The sequence below is a fragment of the Dendroctonus ponderosae genome, unplaced genomic scaffold, assembly GCF_020466585.1.
Source record: "Dendroctonus ponderosae isolate FM_Combo_2020 unplaced genomic scaffold, Dpon_F_20191213v2 Dpon_F_20191213_7, whole genome shotgun sequence".
Lineage (NCBI taxonomy): Eukaryota > Metazoa > Arthropoda > Insecta > Coleoptera > Curculionidae > Dendroctonus > Dendroctonus ponderosae.
In genome coordinates this window covers 1,051,409-1,060,651 of record NW_026018916.1, presented here as the reverse complement: position 1 = coordinate 1,060,651, position 9,243 = coordinate 1,051,409, and the positions used below count along the sequence as shown (strand labels likewise).

Genomic DNA, 9,243 nt, shown 5'->3' with positions numbered 1-9,243 from the left:
CATGTTTAGGGAGTCTTTACACAAGGTATCAAGCTGCAGAACTACAAAATTTCGTCAATTTTAAGCCACGGGCTGATTTTTGGGACGCGGCCAAAGTCAAGTTAGGATTTCGCCGCTCTTAATGTAGCGACCATAGAAAACATCGTATAACTCCCACACAAGGTCGAATGTTAAACTGCTGTTTAGGGAGCCTTTTCACAATAAATCAAGCTACAAACTCAGAAAATTTCGTCAATTTTAAGTCGCCGGCTGATTTTTGGGACGCTTCCAAAGTCAAGTTAGGATTGCGACGCTCTTAATAGAGCAACTAAAGAAACGCCGTATAACTCACAAAGAGGCCTGATCACCCCCTCGAATATTTCATTAGCAGTACGGAACATTCTGCAAAATTTCCAAAGTTCAAAGAGTTTTTGATTGAAAGGAAGGTTCTTCGAGCAATATTAAACAGCGACCGTGGAGTTTAAACTCAATTACGATTTTCCGATTTGTCGCAAAATGCCACCCTGACATTAACTGGGAACACGAGCGATACGCGAAGCGAAGCGAATCGAAAGAGGCCCCCAGAAAAGTGGATGAGGCGCTCCGCTGCGGCCCCCCATTTTTGATGGGAGCCGTCCGCCCTTTTTATTTCTTTCCGATTGCGGAAACGTCAGCCGATAAAGGTTGACCTGAATTAAATATTATGGCCAGGGCGGTGCATATAGAGACGATTTTAGGGCAATTGAGGTAGATAGGCGAAATGAAACTGAACAAATCAATGGGAATGAAGTGGAAATTCTCCTCAGGCTTTGACCTCAATCGCTTTCCTATTTGAGCTGATTGAAACCCGGCGAACGGGAATTAAACCTCATTATTAGTGTGAGGTAAACATTTTCCTAGTCCACTTCTTCGTTGCATTATTTAGGCAGTCCCGTAGTTTATTGGGAGTTCCCGTTGAAAACGTGCTTTGTTTAAGAACTGACTAATACATACATATACAAATGACTTTTATGAGCTGATTATTCCACCCAAAACAGGCCCACTTTGTACGTAATTCAGCAGGTTTTTTCGCTCGGGCATTGTTTTGCACCTGAATTCGAACAGAAGTGAGGAACTTTTAATTAGCCAAGCATGAGAGTTGAAAATTTTACAGATAATTGATCTTAAGTAGTCAGCAAATACAACTGAGGCTTAACAACACGCCCAGTTACAGCTTAAGCCAACCGCATTGTTCGTGGGCTTCGGTCATTATCTTCCGCATCATAAATAAAAAAACTAAGTCGTCCAATTAGTTCGCAATAAACAGCAATAAACCGCCATTACGCAAGTGCTACAATATTGGCGGTCAATTGGATTCAAATATTGTTTTCAGGGTCGTTTTCAATTGTTTAACTTCAATCGGAAAGACTATTTAAAGATGTGCTAGAAAATCGCTCTGTGGGTTTAGTCCAATAAATCTGGGAAATTTTCCGGTTGCCCCCGTAAGTGGGTTGTTTGGCAGTGCCCCGGGTTGGTTACCAGGGAAACAGCCAGTCGCAACCAATAAGCCGCAGGGTTCGTTGCCCAGTATTATACGAGAGTTATTTGATTAGTTTGATAGACAAATATATTCGATTTCTTGCGCAAAATGACAAACAATGGGCGCGGCGAAAACTTAATTCGGAGACACTGAACGAGCCCTTAAAACCATTACCGGTTCGGCCATGCCTTAAAGTTCGATTTTACTACTTCGCTAGGGCCGGATTCACCTGCTGACTTTGTTTCCATTTCGGAGGATCGATTTTCCGGGAAAATAGCGTAAATTAACCAGATCAAAGTAAAATGCGCAAGAATGGCATCGGTATGAGTGAAAATTTTGGGAGGATGAAAAAGGTGCGTTTCAACTTTGGAAGGTTTCAGAAAGTTTTCTGTCGGGCGAATTGCTCATAATCCAATCCGTATCTGGTTGCGAATGGATTTCAACCTGGATTCGTATGACTGATATAAATGGATTTATTACTGACGCTTGACTAGCCACGTTCTCTGATTGGTAATTTATTATCTTCCCTGGAGTGCGGCCCCAAACCATGCCTTGGCGTATTTTTAGAAATACAGCAATTCATTGTCTTTCGGTCACTTTTTCCCATAGTTCACAAAAAATCCACTTCTGGTTCAAGTGAACAGAACCAGCGGGTTAAACCGTCGCCCAAGAGCGGTTACGATGGCTTTATGTAACACGGCATTTCGTAAAATCGTTCGGTTTATTGTAGATTGTAGTAGCATTAATCGAGAATTTCAGCACCTGAATCCGTATTTATGCGAAAACCTTGATGATATTCCAGGTGAAATGGAATCAGGTTTCCAATTAGATAAAATAGTTGCTGAATGCATCGAAAGTGCAACTGGCTGATGATGTTTTCAGCCTGTTTTGCGCTTCCTAATGAATAATTTTAGGGCAATTTAAGGGCTTGTCGGGCCAAGTGGAAAATAACGTCTTCCTGGCGTTGCGCCAAAAAGTGGCTACTCTGTACGCATTTTTGCAGCCCCTGAAGATGCGAGCCGCTTGTGCTTGCGAAACTCCAGGAAACCATAAAATTCTCCTACAAAAAGCGTACTAACTCTTGAACAAATCACAATATTAAAAACAATGAATCAGTGTTATTTTTCGCTGTTGCGTAAATTTACGCGGCAAAGAGCGCGTTGATTTTTTGCAATCGTTTACTCAAATTTGTACACAGTGTAAACACTGAAGACGGCAATATTTAGACGGAATTTCACTCAAATAGGAGCATCGGCTCATTTTTCGCCATCGTTTATTTTGAAACTTGCAAAGCAAATCTCCAACATTCGTACACATCCACAAAGAAAAATTCATAACTCCCCAACCAATTGGAGTAGCAACCTCAAATTTGTACAGAAGATGCGAGCCCCTTGTGCTAGCGAAACGTCAGGAAATAATAAAATTATCCTACAAAAAGCCTACTAACTCTTGAACAAACCACAATATTATAAACAGTGAATCAGTGTTATTTTTCGCTGTTGCGTAAATTTACGCGGCAAAGAGCGCGTTGGGTTCGCGCAATTAGCCATGAGATGGTGGAGAAAGATTGGGGAAAAGAAACGTTGGGCTCAAAAATACCAGCAATTCGCACTTAACCTCGGCGTGAACGTTTCTTGTGCAACTGCGTTTAAGGATTTGCATAAGTTTGGGACAGAACGCGACAGTAAAATGTAGTTTTCTACTAACCAGAGTTAAAATCGGGGATTTTGCTTATTTGCGGAATGAAACATGGCCCAGAACGTGATTGTCGATTAACATCCCAAGGGGTGTTGCAAGGTGAGCCGATTGAAAATTCAACTCAATCTGAAACGTACGAAAATCGAATGGAAATTCGTTCTTTATCGACCAAAATAAATAATTCAAACGAAGGAATTGCCTATTTTCTACAAGCCATTCGATTAAATTAGAGGGATATCGGCCACTGAATATTAATAATCTCCGGTTTGAGGGCTTGGCGAATACTGGCCTAAAATATTGCAGCTTTTAACGCTTTTCTTGCCGGTTGGTTTATCACCGAAAGAAGCAAAAACACTTGCGTGCCGACTGGCCAAATCAAACTTCGTTCAATAAAACCACCCGATTCACAGAGGGTTTTAAGCTTCCCTTCGATTTAAGCGTTGCATTGCAAATAGGCCATGATTCCATCCAGTACGGCTGAAATCGAGCTTTTTATTAGCGAAAAACACCTGTTTATCACTCTTCTACCTAGCGAAAATATATTGATTTTAATAACACATGTGTGTATCTAAACGATAATTGCCTGACAAATTATGGACATTTAACGTGTCTGGATACAATAAGGTGTGTTGAATGTACAATGGCGTCATTACTGGACTAAATCGCATGCTCTTTCCTGTCGATAGACAAACTTGAAAAATAATCTACACAGGGTGAACCAAGGTGAAGGTTTAATGTAGACTGTGACCACATTTTCGCCCCTTACTTCTGCGCCACTGCCTCAAATGGAAGTGCAAAAAAATATTTTGAAAGGCCATTGATTTCTCTGCAAAATTTCTCCTTTTTTTTGTAAAACGGCTGATTGTGTGTGTCTTTTTTCCAGCGGCGTGGAAGGTAGGAGCAAAACAAACCCGCTCAAACCCCAAATCGACGCCTCTGGCTTATGAAGAACTGCGTCTTAGCGCCGGTGAAGTAGCTAGAAGTACTGGAAAAATATGTGCGAAAGCTCACTACTCTATACAGGGTGTCTGTAAAATGCGTTAGGAATTTTTTAAGGGCGATTCTACCTTCTAGAATAATGGTGGAAAGTAATGTAAGAAAAATTCGAAATCGGAGTGTTTCCGCTCTCCAAACTATTTTTTTGCACTTCTTTTGAAAATGTATTTGCTAATCAAATTGAAAATTGGCACAAAATTTTATATTAGTAATCTTTATTTTCTGGTGAAAAATGTGTCTGCACGTTACCCCTAGATGGCACTTTACCACTAGGTACCTGAAATTCAAATTTCATTCTTCGCATATCGTCTTTGGCTCGTCAAATATCGCAACAATTACTGACAAAAAATGCGCCTTCACACGACTCGAAAAACCTCTTCGACATCAAAGTTTTTATCACGATTTAGATTTAATCGGAGTAGCAGCAAATCAAGTCTGGATTCAAAATGTGCCAAATTTGACAATTTATAATCATTATTCGCGAGTTCAACTCCCGATCGGGGCGCTGCTTAACGGCAAATCACTTGTTGTCGAGTGACAGTTGAGACTTGTCAGACTTGACATTTATAACATAAAACAATGTTAATGTCATCTAAACAAGTGTCAAAGTACTACTTACTTGTAGTTATATTTTAGCCACCAGGAGCGTCTGGACTTGTGCTGGGGCGTGCCATCTAGTGGTAACGTAGGGACCCAAAAACGTTTATTTTGCAAATTTTGCAGTTTTTTATTTGCCACTCTGTACAAAATTTGTCTTAGATGCTTAATTGTTACCGAAACATTGGCTAACAACACATGGGGCTCAAAAACGCTTCAAATACAAACCAAATCAGAATTTGTCGACTTCCAAAGTTGGGGCAAAAATGTAGCGCCGCGGCCAGACGTAGCGAGCCGAGCTTGCGCCGCGGCAAAATGTTCATTTGTTGAGCAGTTTACTTTTCTGGTAAAGCTAACATTACTAAATACCTGCAAACGCACTTATCAGCATTAATCGCATGTGAAATGGTGATTTAACTATTTTTGTACGGTGACCACTACTATGTGGGATCAATAAACTTGATGTGGAAGGTGCACGTCGTGGACTCAGTCAGATCGTAGAAGAATTAAGAACGCAGAAGCAAAAAATTAAGGGCTCGAAACAGGAAAAACTCACCGTCCAACCAATAGTAGCGCGATAGAGGTAAATATAGACATTTCTGTCAGTGCAACTTGTCAAAACTACAAACTTTTGACAACTGACACACGTTGAAAGTCCCAATTTGACACAGTGTCATAACTGACAGTGAAGTATGCGTTTGTCGCTTATCTAGTGAATCATGTGTTGTTTGGGAGGCAGAAACAATTATAACACAGTATCTGATCCTTTAATTGGAAAAGCGATAAGTATAGACGGGCCACTTGAAACATTTAGGTGGAAATTGCGGCTTGATATGGCGATATCATCATTATATGATGGCAATTGTACATAAATGACTGGCGCTGTCGAGATAGTTGTATTCACTTTCTACTATTTGCGCGATTTGGTGCGGCATAGACCTACGTGGTGGAACATTAACGTGCGTGCCTCACACTGGAAAACGGGCTCAGTTTTTGTTTTTATGGAAATTCAGTTCGCTGATGGAGGGCTTGGCAGTTGTGTATGTGGTTTTTATCAGCTTAATTTGTTAAGTTTTTTAAGTTGCTGGCAAGTAAACAGCCCCTTGAATGTCCGTGAGCATCGGGCTCTAAGGCGGGTTTAGAGTGGCGAAAATGAGCCCAAAGTGAAACGGTTTCTGGGAAAAATCAATCACAAATTGACCGCTAAAAAGGTTGCAAACAGTCGCAGATTTCCAGGAAAAAGGTCGTAAACCTGGAATGACGCACTTTTTTCGCTTTTCCCCCCGGTTTATAGCTGGGCGCTGAAATGCTGTCTGGCCGGGATTTGTGAAAGAAAATGTTCGCGATGTTTGGGATTAGCAGCAGCGCCAGTGCTGTAAATCTTTCAGATAGTGAGGATAAGTGAAGTTTGGAATAATATTGATCAACGGGAAATTCAATTTTTTATCTTAGATTGTATGAGTCCATAGTCCATTCAAGGTAATCTAGAGGCGCAAAGATAATCACATAAACTGTTTTTTGATGAAAAAGCCAACCACGTCTGTAGGTGTGCAAAAATCGCTTACGGGAGGGCCCAAAAGCCGAAAAATTCACCACTTCAAACTCTTCTTTCTTCGTCTTTTTCATTCTTAAACTGAGTTCTCAGTCTTACAAGCCTTAGGAACTTTACAGCAAATTCAAAATAGTGTGAAAGTTCCCTTTTTCTCACATGTAATTAGGCTGAAACACACACTTAAACGCCGTTTACTGTGGACTAAAACGTGGTTTTACAACTGTGCGAAGATAACAATGTTGTTTTGCCGAAAAGTTCTCCAAATGCAAATAAAAGCGACAGTAAAAGAGGATTTTATCGTTTGAAATGCCTAAATTGTGAGCAGCTCAGTGTCCCATCCAGGCTGAAAATTTTTTTCTCCCGGTTTACGTTCTACGGTTTGCGTCCATTACTAAACCAGAAACTGGACAGTCCCCGGCATAAATAACAACAAAAACGGAATAGAATCCGCTAATCCCATGCGCATATGAAAAACTCGCCCCCCAATCAGGGTGTCCCTAATCGCTTTTCCATTATCTTTGGTCATTCCGCGGACGGCGAATATGGACAGTGGTTGTTCTTTTCCTTTTTGTTAGCGACGCGATTTTTCACATTTTCCGGGAAATTTCAAGTGATTTGCCTCAGAATTGGGAATTTTCCGAAGATTTTCTCGCAGTGCCAACAAATCGTTTAGTTTGATAAATGTTTAGATCATCTAGAGCGGTAAGAGTAGTTTATGTGATTGCGTGCTAAAAAGCTCAGACGTGTCTTATGAAGACCACTACGAAAAGCCAATCGCTGGTAGATAGGAGCATCGGTCGATATTTGAAACTTGCCAAGCGCATCTTCAAAATTCTTACACATCCACAAAGAAAAATTCATGACTCCCCAACCAATTGGAGTAGCAACCTCAAATTTGTACACAGTGTAAACACTGAAGACAGCAATATTCAGACGGACTTTCACTCAAATAGGAGCAGCGGCTGATTTTTCGCAATCGTTTATTTTGAAACTTGCAAAGCGGATCTTCAAAATTCTTACGCATCCACAAACAAAAATTCATAACTCGCCAACCAATTGGAGTAGCAACCTCAAATTTGTAAACACTGAAGACAGCAATATTTTGATATTTTTGATCGACCCCAATGTTTAGATCATCTAGAGCGGTTAGAGTAGTTTATGTGATTGCATGCTAAAAAGCTCAGAAGTGTCTTATGAAGACCACTAAGAAAAGCCAATCGCTGGTATCTTCCAGTTATTGAACTTTTGTTACATTTCTGAAGGATTTTGAAAATTTCTCTGGATCGTTGCATTCCATATTGGATTTTCCCGCTTTAAGTTGTCCATCTTCAATAAATGTTTTATTCCAGTGTTAATTTCTTTTGACTAGGTTTTTAATTTTTTGTTTATGGAACTTTGACGAGTATTTTCTTATTTTCCGTCATGTCTTCTTGTCGTTTCTTTATTCCTTAGTTTGTGTGCTATTTTCGTTGTTCCTTTTTCATTATATCTTACTTTTGGCGTTGTTTTCGCCTTTTGCTTCTTCTCTCTTCCTCCAAACAAACGATTTTCGTTTAGCTCGCTCTCGTATTTCAATGAAAAACACTCTCTGCATCTTCAGGCTCTTAATTATATGGGTGAAAAAGTAACAAAAATCCGTAGGAAATGTCGTATAAATATTCCCCGCAAACGCTTAGTATTCGAAATTGAATAAGTTTTTTTGTCCTAATTTTTGCAATTTTTCACACATTTAGCTGACATTTTCGGAGTAGATTTCTAGGGTCTACATCGTTCAAGAAGCAAAAGGCTGTAAAAATGTACAGGGTGATATGAGTTTGCAAATTTTTTGCCCTCCTACATTTTTGGCGTATCTGCCGCCGTTTTTGAGTTATTTGCAAATGAATAAATGAATCAAACAATAAAAGTTCCTGTTAATCACAAATTTAAGGAAAGAAAGTAAAAAACTGCAATGCGCGAGTTTTCCTGGCAGGACATTGGCTTTAAAGCGTACTTTTTGATGGATATTGCATGTTTTCGCTGAAAATGGTATCACTTGCCGCCTGTTGTGTAAAGCTCTAAATGTATTCCTTGCAGCCTAAAATCAGCATAAAAAAGCCATGGTTCTGTGAATAATCAGATCCTTATTAAACAACAGGTTTCTGTATAGTTTTTCCAGTTATCAACATTCAGGTGGGGGCTGGAATAGTTTCACTCATGCGGCTGGACATCAATAATTTACGTTTGTCCATTCCCAGGTCACCCTATTATCCTTAATAGAATACAAACGGTACTTGCAAATGTTTGTCTTCCGTCGTTTTATGCAAACCGGACTAGAGCGAGTCATTGGTACATGTTTGCCTTTGCATATTAGCAATCTGAACTCTTCTGGCGCATTACATGGACGAACATTAATTACTTTCGACTGCAAAAGGACGCTGGGTGTTTGTCACGAATGAGCGTACAAGATTCTCCAATTTTCATATCCTTTTCCGAGCGAAATGCCATTTAATTAGAAGTAGACAAATTCTATGTGAGCACGCGAATGCTTCCGGTTTTGCCTATTTTTTGTCACCGTTAAGCGCTAGAATGGGATTGTCACTTAGCCACTTGAAGAAAAATTGCGCTTCAGTTAATTCTTGTAGATATTTGCTTTCTTCGTTAGTCGTTAAATGTTGGGCGGTCATTGGATGAAACTGTGAAGTTTTGCGGGCTTTTAAAAAACAGTTTCATCCCGACGTTTCGCACGCACTAACGGCTCGCATCTTCAGAGTGGTGGTGTGCCGAGAAAACTACCTCTGAAGATGCGGGCGAGCCCATTTTCCAATTCGACCAAAATTTGAACATCGGCTGAGTTTTTACAATTGTTTATTTTGATACTTGCCAAGCAAATCTCCAAAATTCGTACACATCCACAAAGAAAAAT

The 9,243-nt window shown here is 40.1% G+C and overlaps 1 long non-coding RNA gene across 1 annotated transcript; it reads right to left on the bottom strand.

The window, feature by feature from the left end:
* Positions 1–4,894: 4,894 nt before the first annotated feature.
* Positions 4,895–6,017, bottom strand: LOC125505172. The gene is made up of 2 exons (XR_007281971.1): positions 5,346–6,017; positions 4,895–5,158 (listed from the first exon to the last, which is right to left on the bottom strand). It is a non-coding gene; the product is annotated as an uncharacterized LOC125505172 (long non-coding RNA).
* Between the last annotated feature and the right edge of the window lie 3,226 nt (positions 6,018–9,243).